This window comes from Lathamus discolor, chromosome 3 (genome assembly GCF_037157495.1).
Source record: "Lathamus discolor isolate bLatDis1 chromosome 3, bLatDis1.hap1, whole genome shotgun sequence".
NCBI classification, from domain to species: Eukaryota; Metazoa; Chordata; class Aves; order Psittaciformes; family Psittacidae; genus Lathamus; species Lathamus discolor.
In genome coordinates this window covers 101880936-101900489 of record NC_088886.1, presented here as the reverse complement: position 1 = coordinate 101900489, position 19554 = coordinate 101880936, and the positions used below count along the sequence as shown (strand labels likewise).

Genomic DNA, 19554 nt, shown 5'->3' with positions numbered 1-19554 from the left:
AAAGCTAGTAGTGATAATAATTTGCAGTTATTTATTGACCTTTTGGGACAGCAGTAATTTTGGAAGAGAATAATTTTTAAAGTGCTCTTGCTACCATAAGTACATAATTTTGTTTCAGGGTCTACGTGTGCCTGGATTTGCTCCTGTTTTTTTAACCCAATTAAAATGTTATAATCAAATAAGAAATTCCAGTTCTCTAACTGGCACTGCAGCATAACCCTATTCTTAAATTCTTTTGGACAGAAAGAAGATGGCAATACATGTGTGCATTTTTTTAGAAGCATTGTGGAAGGCTTTTTAATCTTTCCCTTTAATGAAATTACTCACCAGGTAACTTTTTTTTCCAGGTTTCTTTTGCATTTGGTTTATCTGCATCTTTTAAAGTATAGATATTGGTGTTCTCAACAATGCAAAATACTATGGGTGAAAAAAAATCTTTTTTTCTTTTTTTTTTTTTCTTTTCCAGACTGTGTGGGAAGAAAGCAATGTATGGAAGAGTTAGCCAGAAACTGTTTGACTTCAGCCCAAATAAGGTACTACTTTGTGACTTATATGAGTTAAAGCCATAGGAGAATTTTTGAAGTTAAATCATGTTGTTACAGTTTTTGATATGCTATTGGATCTTGTGTGTTTAATATTTTTTTAATTGTGTTTTCTTTCTGTTACAAGTGAATTCAGTGAGGCTTATGCTTATTTTTAAGTATGTCTGTCTTAAAAATAAGCATTCTACTAATGAACACAAAAACGCACATTGCGAATATATCCAAAATGCACAGGATTCAAACTGTTCATACAAATATTAATGTTCTAATGTGTTGGATAATAGATGAGGTATGTTTTTGTCATGTTGCAATAGGCACATCAAAATGCTCCAGAATAACCATAATCCAAAGGAACTTGAGTCACAGTGTCTCTCTCAAAGGGAGAATTCTATCCATGTTATATTGAATTAATTTAATTTTATTCATAATTAGAACCCTTACCTATATAAATGATAATATAATGAACATCATCTGTTATAATGTGTATTTTCTGAGTCTTACTGACATTGCTAAATTCAAAGGTACCAATAGGAGGCAGAATCCCATGGGAGTGGCAGCACAGAACACAATGCTGATGGCTTGATAAAAAAAAAAAAAAGATAACCTTTAAAATATGCTAACCATGTCCACAAATTCTCTCTTCTTGGCATTGTCTGTATTCATCCTCAGAGCTTTAAGTAGTTTCTTAGATTTTAAGCATGGTTTATCTTTTGTGCTCCAAATACTCTTACTGACTTAATTCAGCCTTCCATATGTTTAAAATTAATTTACTCTTCAATACTTTCAACCCTAAAATGAGTAATTAAATAAGTCTGCACCTTTTGTCATTTTAGTATTTTTCACCTGGTTTTGGACAGTACTGACTTGAAGTAGAGGTTTGTCATCATAAACCTAGAGGCTATGACTGTGCGTAAAGACAAGGGAAAGACTGAAATTTAGTGTGAGTGGATACTGAGCCAAGATTAATTTCATTTTCTGTTGTGTTCAAAACGTGTAGTGCTGGTAGTCGGTTGAAAATGATAATATAAAATTATGGTTGATATTCCTTTTACAGTCTTTTCCAAAATTATGATGCAAATCTGTAGACACAGTCCAGAGTAACAGTCAGTGGATATATTCCATTATTCGCCCATTTCAGAAGATACTTTATTAATGCCTAAACCTCCTAAGTCTTCACTACAAAGAAAAGAATATGAAGATGAACTCCTTTACATGTCCATGTCTCAAAAAGCTGTGTTTCTCAGTTATTTTGACTTTTTTTTTTTTTTTTTTTGTAATTTTAGCCTTGTTTGTTCTTGTCTTGATATATACTTCTTCCTCATAGGTATGATATATGTGTATATATTTTAGCAGGTCTTCATATGGCCTCTCTGAAATTATCCAAATAAGTGGAAAAATATCTTGTAAGAAACGTGGGGAAAAAAAAACAAACCTACCAAAAAAAAAAAAAAACACAAAAACACAAAAAACACAAAAAAAAACCAAAAAAGGCACAAATTTTTGACATAAATAGTGGCAGAAAATGCTGGCAAAAGTTAGGAAAGGAAAAGCAGTAACACTGTAAGATGTATCCATGCTTATATAAATTAGTTTATTAAGATGTTTGAGCATAAGAACAGAAGCATATATAGCATCACACTAAAGGTCTGGCTATCTTAGTGTCCTTTTTCTCAAAAGGAAACCAATATATCAAGTACCAAGTGAGTGTAAGAACAGAGTAAATCTGTAACAGTGGTCTCCAAGGATGGTCACCCAGACTCCAACAACTTCCGAAACAGTTATTTGGGATTCAAAAGCTCAAAGTGGATTTTTCTTCCACAGGTTTCTACCTGGCTGCTTAAAATATGCAATTTAAAATTAATAAAGTCTTACGAGATTTATGTTGGAGTGTATGCACGCTTGAAAGTGATAGGAGTAAATAATTGCAGTGCATATGTATTTACTGTGGTCTTTCCCAAATTTGTTTTTATAAATAGCTAATCCCTGCATTTATACTTTTGGAATGACAAGTGGGCAGATGATGATGCATGAAACCATTTAATTCTGTAGGTCATAATTATGCCGCAGTTTTCCTAGGCTTGTTATTTTCTTCCTATCTTCATCTATTTTCAGATCAAATAGGTCATGCATGGATTTTTTGTGTGTGTGTGGACCATGTTCTACAGTGATAATTAGATTTTTTTTTTGTGCATGTGGACCATGTTGTACAGTGATAATTAGAATGAGCACATACAGCAAGCAGAGTAATTTAGCTTGTATGTACAGTTTGAAAGCAGATTTTTAAGCAAATGCTGTGTTTTTTTGGCATGGAAAGCATATGGCAATGTGACTGAATGTAAAAGGGCTAATTTAAGTCTAACTTTTCTGACCTTGTCTTAGAATAAGGTAGGAAATAAGTAATAGATTTGTATATATTAAGGCCAAAACGACTACTGCAATTAATCTAGCCTGACCTTCTGTCTGAATGTGATCCATTGAGGTCCCCTGCATGCTGGATTTAAATCCAACATCTTTGCTTGAATTAGACAAAGTACTGTGTTTAAACCTATCCAATCATAACTTTCAATTTACCTGAACTTGAACCTAATGAGAATCCCAGGTAAGATGTTAATTGCCTCTTATTGTAACAAATGTATCTCTTATTTTGTATGTGAATATGCCTAGCTTCAGGTTCAGTAATTTCAGCCTTGTTCTGTCCCTGCTTACCACATTGAAAAGCTTTCTATGCCATCAAATTCTGCTCTCCCTGCAGGTCCCCATGCACCAGGCCGAAATTGTCCCTTAACCACATCCCTAAGACAAACAACTTGTTTGAATTTTTGATTAAAATTTCTAAGTAGACTTTTTTTATTCCTTTCTGAATATTTTCAGTTTTCCCACATTCTTTTAAAAATAATGCCACAGAATTTTATGTTGCATTCTAGCAAGACTTTCTCTGTAGAAAAATTCAAAATTGAAATACTTCTTTGCATCTTAGTATTTCTGTGCTTTAGAGTATGTAGCTCTTTCAAGCTGTTGCAGTGAACTTGCACTCCATCTCCCATTTTGGAAGGTCTGATACATGGAAATGGGTATGGAAATTCTGTTTTTAGCTGCCTTCTCACTGTTAAAGACAGACAGGCACAATTCACTGCCTTTATCAGAAACTTCAAGACATTGGAAACCTGTACAAATGTGAGGTATCTGAAGATTTGTTGTGTCTATAGTTTTGGTCACAGGTCTACAACAGTATTATGAAAGGTACTACCTTGTAGGCCTTGAAAGAAGAAAAACATACAGTTGTTAAAGATTGACAAGATGTGATGGAGACAGTGATACTGTCTGCTCTGTCTCCATTTTATTGCGTCCTCTTAGGATCAGTGAAACATTGATACCCTGGTGGACTCTGGGACAGCACTAGATGACAGATTAGTGCCTTTGATGGTAAATTGAGCTCCTTTCAATCCTTTTCTTTTCATGTTTAGTGTCAAACTAAGGATTACAAGGAAGGATAAGGGATGAAGAAGAGCATTTCTCCATATTTTGTTCACATGTTAAACTTCGCCTCTGCCCTCCTAGTGTCTCTTTACTGACTTGTGCTACCCCTCTGTCCTGTCATTTGCTGTTCAGAGCCTGATTGATTGGAGTTCTGGACTGAAGGCAACTGTTAGGGGACAGGGTTAGTTCAAACTCGCAGCCTTAGGGCTTTCTGCCTTTAAAAAACATGCTATATAACATACAACAGTGATCTTTTAGGATATTGAGTCATGTGGAATATGGGCTTTGCGTGGCAGGCTATGTGGTTGCTCTGATAGTTGTTTTTTCAAATCTTGAGCCCAACAGCTGGCTTTTCACTGGTAGTTTTCTACTCAGTCTGTCCCACAGTGATGCATTTGTTATCTTATCTATGTTTCACCATATATGGTTCTAACTTCTGCTCTGATTCCTCTCTGTGACATTTCAACATTTATCATTGCAAGTTTTTGTCACCTATAGTCTGCATAGTAACAGCTTTACGGATGGCATTTCATCAAGCTATTGACAAAATTTTTCAATAATAGCTGTTTATAAAACAATCTTTGGCATTTTTTGCACTTGAAAATCAGTCTCGACAATTATAGCTAGCAATTTAAAATTTTGAGGCAATTATTGTTGGATGGATTTTAACAAATTTAATGTGGGTCGTATTGTCTTTGATATTATCCTTGTTTATGGCTGTATCCAGCTACTCTTGCAGGCTGGGGTAAAGCTTACACTGGGTACAGCAGAAGGAAAATAGGCTTATCACAAGGGCTTCTGAAAACGCCATCATAAAGAAAGTTAAGTGGCTAACACTGTTGTTTCATTTAAATGGCAAACCCAACAAACTGTGATAAATACAGATTACCCAAATAAATCAACGTCAGCATGCTTCTGTTGAGGTGCAAATTTTCTGTCTTAAAAATTTCTAAAAAATAATCTAATTTCCATAAGCAGGTTTTCTACTGGATAACGATTTATTCATCTAATGTTACTCCAGCAATCTGAGGTAGATGCAAGAGCAGATTTCTTGAATAAAAATGAATCCTTATTGTTTTTAGTTTTTGCAGAAGAGTGACACTGTTTTCCAAAATTGAGAGAATAAATGTTTTCTTTCTATTGTACCTTTGTTTCAGGGGAAAAAATTGAAATATTAGAGGCAGGTTCACCATCCTATTTAATAAAACCATTTCAATTTACCCTGCAAATCAGATAATCTCTTCTATGCATGGTCTGCAGTGACTGAGCCAGGCCTCTAGAATGTCATCAGGCAGTTACACAGGTCTTGAACTCTTAATCTTGACTGCTGTCTTTGAAAAACGGGTGGCTTACTGTTATGGGACACATTTTCATTTTGAAGGCAAGGCGCACCTAGCTTATGCTATCCCCCAAAACCTCCTAGTTCAGTAACAAGATGGAATGCTGGACACTCTGAAATCCATAATATGGTCCTGTCCCTTTGAACTCTGTTTATTCAGCTCTGTGGTCTACAGGTTGTTAGCAGTCACACATTCATTTATGTAATTGTTTCCTGTTTTCAGTGTGTAATAGAGGGACCTTTTAGATGTCCCATAAAATGTCCAGTTATAACTGTGTTCCTGTAAAACTATCAGACTGAATAAGAGCTGCTCTTTTCTTTCAATCCTGCAAAGAAAACTATTGTATTAAGTAAGGTGCAAGTAAACGTGTGGGTTTGCTGCTTGAAACTGTGGGTTTAATTCCGCAAGTCGACATCATTCTTGCTGATGGAGGGAAAGACCGGAAAGTACCCGGAAATGAAATCACTGAAAGTGCAACTAATAGTTGTATTTAAAGAATAAAAAGAAAAAAGATGTGATTGTAGGTTGTAGCTATCTCTGCTACCGCCTGCAATAAAAACTGAAGATCACTTTTACTTAAAACTGTTTGCATTGGATTTTTTTGTTTCTCTATTGTTCCTCTTGTGTTGATAGTGTACATTGTAATTCTTTTAGTAGACTTCTGACTAAATGCTTAAGTAAAGCTTTCACAGTTCATAAGTGGAGATAAGAATGAGTTAATCAGAATTTTTCATCCCTCAGTGTAGCAATAGTTACGTCTCAAAATTATTATGAGGAATATTGGTAACATGTTAAGTTTTCACACTTTTGAAAAGAGGGAAGGCAACCTAAAGATTCTAATGAAAGCCCAAAATAGTTTGACAGGTGACATCCTGACATTTTATTCAACAAGCTACAGGCAGCACCTTAAAGGCAGAGGCTAGCTGGGAAGTTATTCAGATCTGCAGGCAGAATATCATTCCAGTATTTCCAGGTGGCTGAAAAAAAGTAGCAGGATATCTATAGGTCTACTTAAGGACAAGATAATGCACTGTCTTAAAGCCACAAGCTGCTTTCTCAGAGAACAGTTCTGGGGGGCAGCACATAGTTATAGCAGATGATGCAACTGAGTAGCTGTCTTTGCTATTAAAGCACAGGCAGTATGTGGAGGATGATGCTGAGAGTATATGTGGTCACTGAATTGTGCAGTGTAACCTGCACATCAGCTGAAGTAACCATGTCAGTGAGCAGTACAACTGCTTATAAAAATTCCAAGCTAGTACAGATGTTACAACCAGCTATGAATGCACATCAATAGCAACTGCTGAAACAAGACAAATAATGTGAGCCTGAGGCTATATGTACTCATTGTTATGGTTATCTTTAAAATTTGGCATTTCAAAAACTTATTACAAATATTGTCCTAAGTTATCCCCTTGGCTAGCTGGCATATGGCTGTGCAGCACTCCTACAATACAATCCAGCTCATTAATTATCACAAGAACACTTCAGACTGATGGTCTTAATTTAAAGTGACTAATCTCTTTTCTAGAATATTATGTCCAGAAAATGCTTCATTATGAAACATTTAATTTCAATAGCATATTTGAATATCTTGTCAAAGTCTGAGCAATGAAACTCCAAGTGACTGATAGAGGCAGCTTTTTATTTTAGGTAAGGGCAGAGAAATAATCTAAAAGCTTGTGTCAGGCATTTGGAGACTTCCTTGTGGAAACCAACCTCTCCCTCTGAAATCTGGTCACAGTGAGAAAGAAGTAGGAGATGTTTCATGTAATTGTTTATTGTTTCAAAACAATATCCAGGTTTATTGCACTCTAGTTATGCAGTGGAAATGGAGTCTACGTGATGCATATGCAATTGCTTGAACACTGACGTATATTAAAAAAACACAACAGATTATTTTCATTTTGGAACAAGGTTCAGAGGCACCTGGATCTTAACGATAGGAAGATGTTGAGCTGGATAACCTGCTGCTAAGGAGCATTAGATTGTCAAGTCATAAATATATTCCTTTTTTATTATTTCTTTAAAAAATTGAAAGTGTTTTGTATAAATAATTTAAAAGAAGTTAAGTATGAGGCTTCATGATTGGATTGCTATGAAAAAAAAAAATCCCTAGTGATATTTGCAGAGTCACTCTCAACTTAGAATGTGATATTTTTGGTGTATATTTGGTGCTTAATGGATGCAGTGGGAAGTGCCTGACATTATGCAAATTTAAATATGTAGACGATATTGAAATGAAGGAAAAAGTTGTTTCTCCGCTGTATTTTTCTATTAATCAAATAAGAGCACTGTTGTGATGGGGCATGGTATAAAATCAGAAATATTATTTAAATGGTGCACATCCTAATGTAAAAAGAAAATATTAATGCTGCCTACATGACTCTCTTTCTAATAAAACTTTTTAGAGGCAGAATTGGTGCAATGTCTCATTCATGGCACAGTTAAAAAAGTTTATACAAAAAATCTATTTATTTGATCAGTCTAAGTTTTTTGTATTTCTTAGAATCCATATATTCATAGTCACTGCATCTGGCTTAGTAGTACTGTTTCTGTCTTGTAATCTTCATCACGATGGCTTGTTAGTGCATTAGCTAACTGCAGAAGTTTGATTTTTGCTGTGCCCAAACAAAGACAAACACTTTTTATGTTAATTTTCAGCAAAACAATGTCAGCCGTGAGTTGTGTGCTAAGTAATTTGTATGAGTGGAGTTGTGTGTGCTTATACTGAGAGCGAGTGCTGCAAGGTGAGTTCCAGCTTATAGTGCAGGCTATGAATTACTGTGATCTCTACCAATGAATCCGAAACAGATGTTAAGTATTGTGGGCGTTCAAAAACTTTTTGAAAATGGATCAGTATTCTGTGGCTGGATAGTATTCTAGCTAGTTGTACTCACCATTTGTTCCTAAAGCTTCAGTCCCTTTCTGTGAAAAAGAAGAATGACCGAAATTTGCCAGGCAGTTTGGACACAAGGAAGAAGCCCTCATTTACTCAGTAGCTTGTTAGAAGACAGTCTTTAAGAAAATGTTGCATGTCTGCTTGTGTGCAGTATGTAGCTGAATGGGCTCTATTGTGTTAGCAGCATTATGAAAAAAAAAGTCTTCCAGTGATAGTAAGAAATCATATCAAGTCATACAAAATGGAAACATATCGAAGTTTTGGTATCTAAGTTTTAAAATGTAACTTTGTGCTAACCGGTTTTGCAAGTCAGTTTTACATCAACACCCTCTCTTTTTGAAACAGTTGGATGGTAGTTATGCCTGTTGCACAAATCCTTTCTGAAAAATAAGCATCCTTTCTGCTAATTTTGAATTGTCTTATATTGGTCTGTTTATCTGGTGAATTCGCCTGTGGGGGAGAGGAGATATTCTTTCCTGCAGCTGGTGTGTGCAATGTCTGGATTAAACCTTGGTAGCTGCAGCCTTTGTGCATGGGGTGTGTAGCAGAAGACGACTGGGCAGTAACACTCCAAACATATGGTAGAGGGGCTGCTGGGCACACCAGCCTGTGACACAGCTCAATTAAGGACAAGGATAGGGTCTCTTGGGCACAGCTGGTCATCTGTCAGAGGAAAGAAAGTGTGGAAAAGGAAACCAAGATGATTTTAATCCCATGATATACTTTTTCTCCAAAAGCATTGACCATCTCAGTTTCTGAATACATGGTGTTTTAAAGATAGGAGCCATCCAGCTAACTTTTTTTAAGTATTCACAGCAAAAGTTCAGGTTTAATATCGTTTTTCTCCTGTTTGGGGTTTTTTTTATTGTTTTCAGAAAGTATGTAGAACATTAATTGCAGTGCTTAAATTTTACAGCTTCTCCTAAATAGATTTTACTTTTCTAATTAGACCTCCTTCTGAAATCATAGAACAATTGAAAAGGACCTTAAGATCATCTAGTTCCAGCTCCCCTGCTCTTCTATATTAGTACAGGCCACACAAAAAAAGAGAACTGCATTGCACTTCTTTCCAATCTCATATCTTGGTTCTGGTAAACAAAAGCCCAGACTAAGGTGTGACTATGGATGAGTTGGAGCCAGGTAATGCGACAATGAATCAGCCATCTCTGCTTTGAATCAGTCATCTTGCCTTCCAGGTCAGTGGTGAATAAATCTGCAACAGTCTCCCTGCTGGCTTGAGGAGAACTGGTGTACTCGCCCTACTACGTTCTAGATGCCATAACACAGGATTCCTTGGTGAATCTCTGTTTTCTGTCAAATTCTTCCTACAACTGCCAAGTTGTAACACAATGGGACAATCCAAGAGAAACATCATGTTTTTGTTGAATTCTTATATTTTTGCATGCCTCTTAAAACTAAAGGGTGAACATTATGGAAACTTATTTTGGATGACACATTGAATATGCAGTCCGGTGACAGAGCAAGCAAAATTGTGTTTGGTACTTGGTACTTCTGAGAAAGATGCAAACCCATCTATAATAAGCAACCATGGATCAAGCCCGAGAGAAAATGTCCTTCAGAGTCAGAGTGGGAAGTATTGAACTTCAGCCTGGAAGCATCAAGGCTGCTTCCTCTTCTTCTCATCATCTGCTTAGTACTCAGTACCTTAGCTCTTGTGTTTCAGATAAGTAACACAAAATACTGTTGCAAACCTTTCTGTATTCTAATTGTCCACAAAGGTTTGCAGTAATGAGTTGGTTATGGTATGTGAGCATTACACAAAGTTAAAAACAACATGAAAGTGAGAGCTCTTTGTACCTGCTTCATTGAAAGCATTGATAGTGACTATGTTAGTGATGGAGCAATGTTGGCCAGAAAGGGCGGGGTGAGGGGAGAAGAGAGATATAGCAGTTACAACCTGCTTGGAACTGATGAGATAGCAGGTAAGAAAATGCATTATTAAATACCATTTTCAATAAACACCTTTTGGGACTAGTCTTACTACTGCAAAGTTGACTTGTATACTGTAAACTGTCCTTCTCAGTAACCTAGAATTAATTATCTATTCCTTGGAGCTGTTGCACTAAGTACAAAAATGAATACAAATAACCAAAGAAATGTTGCATTCATAAGCAATGTATTGTGTAGTGCTTATACAACACCAATAGAAAAATACCAGCAATAAAATCTTTGGTGCTTCTGAGCTTCCTGTTATCTCTGAAGGAAAGTAATTGTGGTTATTTTATGCAGGAGACTTACTCTTTTATTTAAAGACTCTGATAGCCATGAGGATGCTGTGAAGGATGTGGGAGTACAAAGCATGCATCTACTAAGTGGATAGATTATTACTCACAGCATGCACCCAAGAAGATCTGTAGACTATCAGGCTCATGTTTCCTATTAAATGTTTTGATTGTTCATTGGGCATCTGTCAGTAGAAATGTGACTCTGATCTTCTAATTCATGTTTTCCATCAAAAGTACAGATTTATGGTGCTTTACAAATGTTTGTGTCATTATCTCCCTGCAGAAATACCACTGCTCTCCAGGTGTGTCTTAAATCCTCAGAGTTGTGGTTTTCCTTGCCTACTGTTTCCAGGCCAGTAGAGTGCCTTACTAGCAATGGTTACAAGGCTTGTAAAAGAAGGCAGGAGCTCCAGAATGGTAACATTCCACAAGTCACCAAAGGAAACCTATGTTACTGTTAAGTAAGCAGACATCTACACTGAGCCAGGACACCATCTATGCTTGCAAAAGGATGATGAGCCCATGGGTTTCAAAGCATTCAGGAAATGTGTTAGTTTGACTCTAGTGCTGACAGCTTTTTTTCAGCCCTTATGTACTAACCAGACAGCTGAACAAGAGTCAGGAGACTGTGTGTGCATGCAGAACAAACTACTGAATAATGTGTCCTAGTGCTGCTGCAAGATCTTGGAAGTAAAAACGACTGAGTTTCTCTTTTAGAATAGGCTTGTGCCTGGTGGCAGTAAGATATGTTTGCTTAACAGATTTCTACACTGAACTTGGAAGAGTATTGTCTGTGGTGAAAGGCCAATTAATTTCATCCTGACCATCTCTGTTGGGACTGTCACTTGGACAGCTGGATTTGACATTTGTAATGGGATCCTTTCCTATGTCATGGAAGCTCCTTAAACAGAAGGACTTTTCCTGACATTGCTGATCTGGGAGAAGTCTGAACTCAAGTGAGAGGTATAAGAGGTTCCTCTGGGAATCTTCAGTCCCTTTTCAGGGTATATTTTTGTAGCTGAGGGTGAAAATAAAAAGAAAGGATACGTAGTGCCAGTATAGTGAACTGAATTGTTGACACAGATTGACTGAGGTGATGCGTACATGATGAAGCTATAAATTAAGACAATTAGTAGAAGGAGATTTTTTTTTTTTTTTTTTTAAGACTGTAGAAATGTCAGCAAATCTTGGTGGGGGAGGGACGATGACACACTGATTTTTATTTTTATTTTATTTTTCTTTAAAGCAATGAGTATTTCCTGTTTATCTTTTGGGATATATTTTTCCTCATTTTTTTTCCACTTTATCACGTTTTTGAAGAGTACAGGTTATTTTTCTGCCCATTGCTGGCTATCACTTAAGCACACTACAATTTTGAGAGGGGTGAAGAAAAAATAATGGAGAATTAGTCCTCTTTATCATTCACATATAAGAGAATGTCTTCTTAAAATTTCTGCCTATGACATTTTCCAATCTACTAATTGCTATATATGTGCATTGTAAGTACAGTCATGGTCTCATTTAGATGATGAAAACAACAGTCCACACACTAGAAAATTCCCATGTTGGGTGCAGATGTGGTTAAGAACTATTGAATGGATTGATCAAGCTCAGGATCAGTTTTCAAAACACTTTTTAATTAATGTAATTAATTAGTGCAAGAAACAGTAAATCAAAAGAAGGAAGGATGATGACTGAAGGACATGAAAAGTTTGTAGGAGCGCTACTAAGTGCTCTCCTGCAGAATTAAATGACACTGCCGGCTGAATGGGGTAGTTGGCTGACTGGTGTAGTTGGCTGGATTGATGATCTGTTGGGGGTTTTGTGGCGTGGGTTGTTTTTTTTTTTCCCCAGGCTGGTCTGCCTCACCTTTATTGGAAGAGCTGAAAAAATTCTTTCTTAAACAAACAGTAGAGAGAACTGCATATTCTTTCTTTTCTGCCTTCTTTGCTCTGTTCATAGAATAAAACTTAGGCAGCCTCTGACAAATATTAAGACCCTGTTTTATCTTCTATCTTAGACTGTTTTGCCTTTCTAAGAGCTTTGGAAACACCTTGACCTTAAAAGATTTAGTAAGGCTATGCTTGTGTTATGATCAGATACAGTTCATGGAGTACTCTTTGCCTTGCTCCCCTGAACATTTTGACTGGAGGCCTTTAGAAGTATGGCAATATTCTGTCTTTGCTTGTGTGGCCAAGCTTTCCAATGGAAATTAGATGTCCTGGGCAGCAGGTATCTTTTGACAATTCAAACATCATTTTGGGAAGTAGTCCTGGGTCCTTTGCTGTTTGAAATAGCATAAGGACCTCTATCTTTTTTGGATCTCTCCTGGAATACAGATTATTAATTTTAGAGTACAGAAGAAATAGTAAACAACTTGGTAAGTACGAAAATAGAGTCAAAACAAATTAGTTGGGCTTCTTGTCCTGATGGGAAACTAAATAGATTATAGATATAACATTATTAATTAGTATCAAATCTCTTTTAGCTCTTTGTGCCATGTAGATCACAGTACTTTTTCCATTTGTCTCTCCTTCTTGTCACTATCTTTCAATTTCGTTTTCACTTCCTAATGTTTGCAAATGATTATGTTCCTCTGAAAAGATTAAAAATGTCTTAATCATAATGAAGGAAAATGCTATGAATCCTCTTCACTTTAATAGCAATGAAATCTAAATATAGGAGATTGCTTTAATTAGCAGGTAAGTTGTTTGGGTCAAAATCTTTATTTAATGGAGGAAAGATCAGTAAGGTGGTCCTAATTAATTCTGTGGATGGTTCATTTCATCAGATAATTTAAGTAGTGCTTTAGTTATACCTTAATTAACATTTTATTTTCTACTGAAACATGTAGAAATGTGCTTGAATGTCTATTTTTTAAGCAATGTCCATATCAAAATATGGAAGTGTGGTGGTGAAGTTCAGAGTAAAGTAATCTGAATTTATTAAAACAATAAAACTTGTGTTTTGGCTTTGGAGAAACTGGTTTAATTCATTTGTATCACTAGTCTTCAATTTGTGTAACCGTTTAATTGTAGGGTGAGGTAGTAGTGCTAGAAAATTTTGTGTATAAATAGATTCCATCTATTTAACAACAATCAAAAACCCCAAACAAAACATTTTCTTTTCTAGATTAGAGGAGCATAATTTTGACAAAATTGCCAAAACTTTGATTTTGAAGAATATTTACACAAAGAGGCATCCTTACCGGCCAGTATGAGTTTTCCTATTGGAACTTGACAGCATTGTTGAGTTTTACTGTTTAATGGATAATTAACTGCTCTTCCATCGAAAGCTAGAAATCAGGCTCTCATCTTTATCTTTTCCACCATCATTTGTAACCTTCATAACAGACATGAGATTTTTCAAGAGTAAAGAAAGAAAAAGTGGAACCGTATAAAATGAACCACATTCAGGTTATCCCAGAGCTGGTGCAGACACACAGCTGTTTCTTATTGCAGAATATATTATCATTTCTGTAAAAAAAAAAAAAAGTTGTAGATGTAATTCTGTAGGACAGAAGAGAATAATAATTAGAGAGACATGTGCAATCGTATTTTTATATATATACACAGATTGTATAAGGTCTCATTACATTAAAATATTACAGACATTGAAATGTACAACACTAATAAGTTTTGTATGTTACTGTGCATGGTCTGTGCACTTCTGATGAAAATTATCATACTGGCATTTGATTTTTATGAGCACTTCCCTCAAGAAGTGGAAGACGAGAAAATTTGTTGACAAAAGGACATCCTGAAATAAAAAAACCTATCTTCTTGATTCCAAGAAAAAGCCATACCTTCCCAAATCTTATAATGCTCATGGAAGCAGCATCTTTTGTGAGGTGAGATGCAGGATAAGTAGCAATAATTAGAAAAGATGGGAAGGAGTGAGAATGCTGATATGTGTGATATAGGGCAATACTGGGCAGTGCAGGCTACATTTTGGAATGATACCAGAATGTCTTCCCAAACCATTACAGAACTTACTTGTATTAACCATGTGACAGAAAAGCACACTGCAGATAGAGAAAACCAGAGGAAGTTAATTTTAAAGAGGATGTTATGTCTCTGTTCACCTTACAAGGTATTTAGAATTCTGCTGTGCTTTTGATGATTGGAATTTGGAAACTAATACCAAGGAGTATTGTACATTTGTAAGTCTTCTATATGAATATGGTATATTTTTTCTAATAAGATCAGTAGTCTGCTGATGGCAAGTGAAGGTTAGACTGCTCAGGTAGACTTTTGAAGTCTGGCAAAAAAAAAAAAAAGAGATTGCTAAAAGAATTTGCTAAAAATAAATATACAAACCCAACATTCAGGCAGGGAATTTAAAGAACTTTATGAACCACCTTCTTTTATTTTTGAGCATGGTTTAGTTTTACCTGCGTATATAAAGTTTCATCTTACTTCATACTGAAGCACTATTTCTTTTTAACAGAGTTTAAAACTGGATTTGTGGTCATAAATAGAACAGCACATCAATAGCACTAGAAGAACTTATTGACCTGGAAAGGTCAATCATTCTGGAGGCTGAATATGTATCTATGCTTCAAGAATATTTTCCTGTCCATTACTTTGTTGATCAGAGCTTTAGAACGTTATCAGCTTGAATAAATGTCCAAATTCCTGCTCCAACTTTGATTTTATTTTATTTTTTCTTTCCGTCCTCACACAGATTTCGAGAGAATATGTTAAAACAGCATGAAGGGTTCTCACACTTTTCCTTGCTTAACTTTAATCAAATGCCTTTGGCTGCTTCTAGGTAGGAGCCATATACTGGCACTTGGTTGCTCCTCCATGTCAGATTTTGATTATATGAAAGCCTGCATCATTCTGTATGCTTCCATAGCTTTCTTAAAAATACATGAGAGGGGTGTTATGTAATGCCTGTCTTCTCTCAAGTAAACGTTCATTAAAAGTAAGAAAGAACATCTTAAGTTAATGAAAAATAAAAGCTCTTAAGACTTCTGTTTCTTGATATAATTCTAAAAAAACAGAAAGGAAACATGGGAATTGCATGTCCAGTGTAAATGCAAGGAAAAGAATTATATAATTTTTTTTTTTTTTACTTCAGTCAGTTAGAAATGCTTTTAGTGTAAGTGAATGTACATAATTACTGCTCTGCTGTTCTGATTACTCATTATGCCACAAAATGTTACAAGGAGAAGAGATCATTTGGCTGTCAAGATTTAGTCATAGTCATTAGTACATTGCCTTTATCTTGATGCAGAATAAGATGTTTTACTATAAGCTACTTGAGGTACATCATATGCGCCACTGCATTTCCTAAACGGGATCTATTATAACTGCCATTATCTTGTACTTTTTCTGGGTGTAATTTGACATTAATTTTACTCTACTGAGTAATATTCTTTATTATTTATCTCCTTTATTGTATATAGATATGCATAAGCACAACATAATGGAAAAGTCACAAGTACTATGTCAGAAAAAGAATTGAGATATGAAGGAAAGCCCAGCTGTTCACTTCTGATTTCTTCTACAGGGATGCTGGGGAGGGACTCTTTGTCAGGGACTGTAGTGACAGGACAAGGGGTAACGGGTTAAAACTTAAACAGGAGAAGTTTAAATTGGATATAAGGAGGAAATTCTTTCCTGTTAGGGTGGTGAGGCACTGGAATGGGTTGCCCAGGGAGGTTGTGAGTGCTCCATCCCTGGCGGTGTTCAAGGCCAGGTTGGATGAAGCCTTGTGTGGGATGGTTTAGTGAGAGGTGTCCCTGCCCATGGCAGGGGGGTTGGAACTAGATGATCTTGAGGTCCTTTCCAACCCTAACTATTCTGTTCTATGATTCTATGATTTATATTAGTAACAATTTCTTAATGACGGTCTAGTATCAGAGCTATATTACAAAGAATTTGGTCAGTACATAATTAAATTTTATGGAAAAGGGGTACATTTAACTTTTTTGTGACCTTTGCTTATATATAAATGTTTCTGGTTCTTATCAGGTGTTTTGCTTCTGGTTTTAGTTCCTCTTAAGTGTAAAGGTCCCGTAGAGGTCTATGAGTAACATTGTTCACAATTCTATGGTTTCTTTCGAATGGAATTAACTGTTCTTCTCTTAAGTGTTCTTCCAGAGCTCATTGATACTATATGAAGATGTTAGCTATCGACAAACACTTGATCTGTAAATTCAGAATGGAGTTTGGTTGGTATAAACTGATATACTTCTGGCGGTTCAAACTTTTGAGTGAGTCTGCAGCATTCAAATTTAAACAACTATTTTTGCACATTGGAAATTTAATTCTCAAGTACCCTTATAAATTTCAAAGAAGTCCATTGTGTTCATTTTGTGTCAGCCCTGTGAATAGTGTGTGTGCTTTCTTTCTCCCATTTCTGTCTCGAGGGAACTAAAACTATTATATGAGGAATATGTTCCTTCCCCCTCATTATGTGTTAATTTCTTCTGTATTCTGTTGACATGAGTACCAAAAGTGCCAGTAACAGCACTTTATTTAGTCAGGTTTGGGTTTTATTAGGGTAGCCTGACCCAAAGATTCAGTTCTTCATGAAAGAATCGTCTTAGCAGGAGAATGAGTCTAGTCTGAGAGAAGGGATATGTGATCATGCTGGGCTGTGTTTATAAAAAATGTGAACACATTTGGAAATAATCATCTAATATTCTGCTACACTGAACTAAAACCTGCTGTTGAATCTATGTCTCCAGAATGTACTAATCACTTTATTCAGTGGCATGGCCTTTCAGAACTGTCAATAAATTATGGTTCATTACATTTGGGCTGGTTTTGGCTCTTGATATAGGATTGAAGAGAAGAATGAGATTAGCTAATGGTATTTGACACAAATATACACATGGGAAATCCAGCCCTAATTACTGAGGCTGTTGTGGTGAACAAGGACCTGCCTTAAAGGAAACTATGAAGGAGAATGCTTTGTGGTGTAACAAGAGTTAACCCTCTTCCAGAGTCTGTTGCATGCTGGGTATCTATGTGGGCTAGTGATAGAAATGAAAAGGTGATAGAAGTGTAGAGAGCATTATTTTCCTGTGTTTGAGGCCTTGGAGTGGTGCAGGTCCTTGTTATGTGGGAATGTTTCATGAGTTTCAGAGGTATTTTAACTCTTTCTCATCGTGTAGTTTCTGCTCAGTGTGAACTTGGCTGATATATCTATGTTTTCTTCAAGACTCCACAGAGTTTCATCTGAGGTAGTTAAGGCTTCTCTAAATTTTTTAGTTTCAAGAGTGAGCTGGGACAAGGCAATCGGCATAGCATATAGCACTGTGTGTCTTGCAATTAAATAGTTAGGCATGCATTGGCATAATACCAGCAAATTCAATTCAGCTTCGTTCATGTTTTCTATCACCTGGTACCCAGGAACAGAAATACATAACTTCCAAGTGTGGAAGAATGCTCGTAAGAGCAGGATGTCTTTAAAAGCTGTGAGAATAGGTGCTTGTGAGAGTGCTTGGGGAAGGAGTGAAATGTCTGAATATCTGCAGTGTGTTGTTAATGCTGTCTTTTTCTTTAGAGAACTACACCAAGCCGGTTAAGAAGCAGAAGCAATAACACAGCTCAAGTGATCAGTCTGAAAAATGGGTTACAAATAGCATCAATGACAGTCTTTTGACTTTGGTTGCAGTGGATTTGCTCTGCAAATTTTTATGTCTTTATTGAGCATTAGTGGAATAACTCTGGATATCAGTTGTTAACAACTTAGTTTGCTCATGTTTAATTGGTGAACAAAAAAATTACTCCATTAATCATGTAAATTAGGAATACTTCTAGTAGAAGCACTTTGTCAAACTGCCTTAACATTTTTCGGTATTAGTCAAAGCAGGATATCGTAGAGTATCTGCGTAACTTCTTATGGCAGTAAAAGAACTGATGTCTTCTCATTCGCTAGGCTATCTGAAAAGATGGGTAGATCCACATAAAGATTTGTCACCATTAGTCATATCTAAGGATGTTTACAGTTGCCTTGTTAGCCTTTATGATAATCTTCCAAAATTATGGTCAATTTAATTTTGAAATAATAGTTTAGATGGAAGTTAAAGAGGGGTCAGTTAGCACTTAAAATCTACACTAAATTTGTTTGTGATCAATCATGCTGAAGCTACTCCAGAAAGCCACAGCATGCTTACTGCAGGAAGGATGAGCATCCTTTATTGCTAAACCCAGAACAGTTGTTTTTCTTGTTTATCCAAATAAGCCCTGGTAGGACCAGGCCAGCTGCTATGGCATCTGGAAACATCAGTGTGGGGGAAAGCTCCAAGGAGCTGTACCTTCATATATATGCTTTGCATTTCCCTTATTGGTGTGGTTAACACTGTAGAATATCCAGTTTTTATTTGCCACGCAAACTGTATCATACTTCTGTTGCTTCCCACCATCACACATAGCTCCCAAGTGCAGCATGGAAAGCTTAGCAAGGAGGCTGATTGGACTTCTAGCATAATACCTTTTTTAACCTGATTCACAGACCACCAGTGACAAATCTCCAGGTAAAATATAACAGAATTTCTGAAAATTTCAGTCTGTATATGCTGAACTCTTAGCTGTGTGTTTCTCTTGTGTTTAAAACAGGAAGCTTCTTTAATCAGAGTAAGAGTTAAACATGTGCAAAAGTGGAAGGTAGAACTCCTTAAACAGAATGGTGATAGACTTACCAAAATGCCCTGATGCTGGGCAGAAACTCTACAAGCTATTATTTTCACAGTAACTGGTGAACACTAAAAGTGTGGATGATTTTCTGTAATTTATTCCTTTCCATTTCTTAACCACTTCTATAGCTGCCAGAGCATAACTCAACGATTCTTTCTAGCTATTCACATTGGATAAGTGGACAAATCTTATTATATGCACTTAGCTTGTTGTGGTTTGTGATTAAACCAGAAAGCACTTTTTTTTTTTTTTTTTCCTGAAACATTTGCAATCAAATGAGATTTAAAGTGCAATCCATGTAAAGCAATTCACATAGCCTAGGAGATTATCCTGGCAAAATTCATCTGATGCTGAAACCCTTCAGGTTTCATAACAGCAGCAGCCCTAGCATCT

The 19554-nt window shown here is 36.1% G+C and overlaps 1 long non-coding RNA gene across 4 annotated transcripts in view; it reads left to right on the top strand.

Moving 5' to 3' along the window:
- Positions 1-19554, top strand: part of LOC136011159 (uncharacterized) — a 178972-nt gene that overhangs the window by 37989 nt on the left and 121429 nt on the right. For 2 of the 4 annotated variants that reach the window (XR_010611244.1, XR_010611246.1), the window contains exon 2: positions 467-533. This is a non-coding gene — a long non-coding RNA (uncharacterized LOC136011159). Of the gene's footprint in view, positions 1-242; positions 331-466; positions 534-14956; positions 15154-19554 lie in introns of those variants that run through there. The other 2 variants (XR_010611245.1, XR_010611243.1) reach the window with 2 other exon arrangements.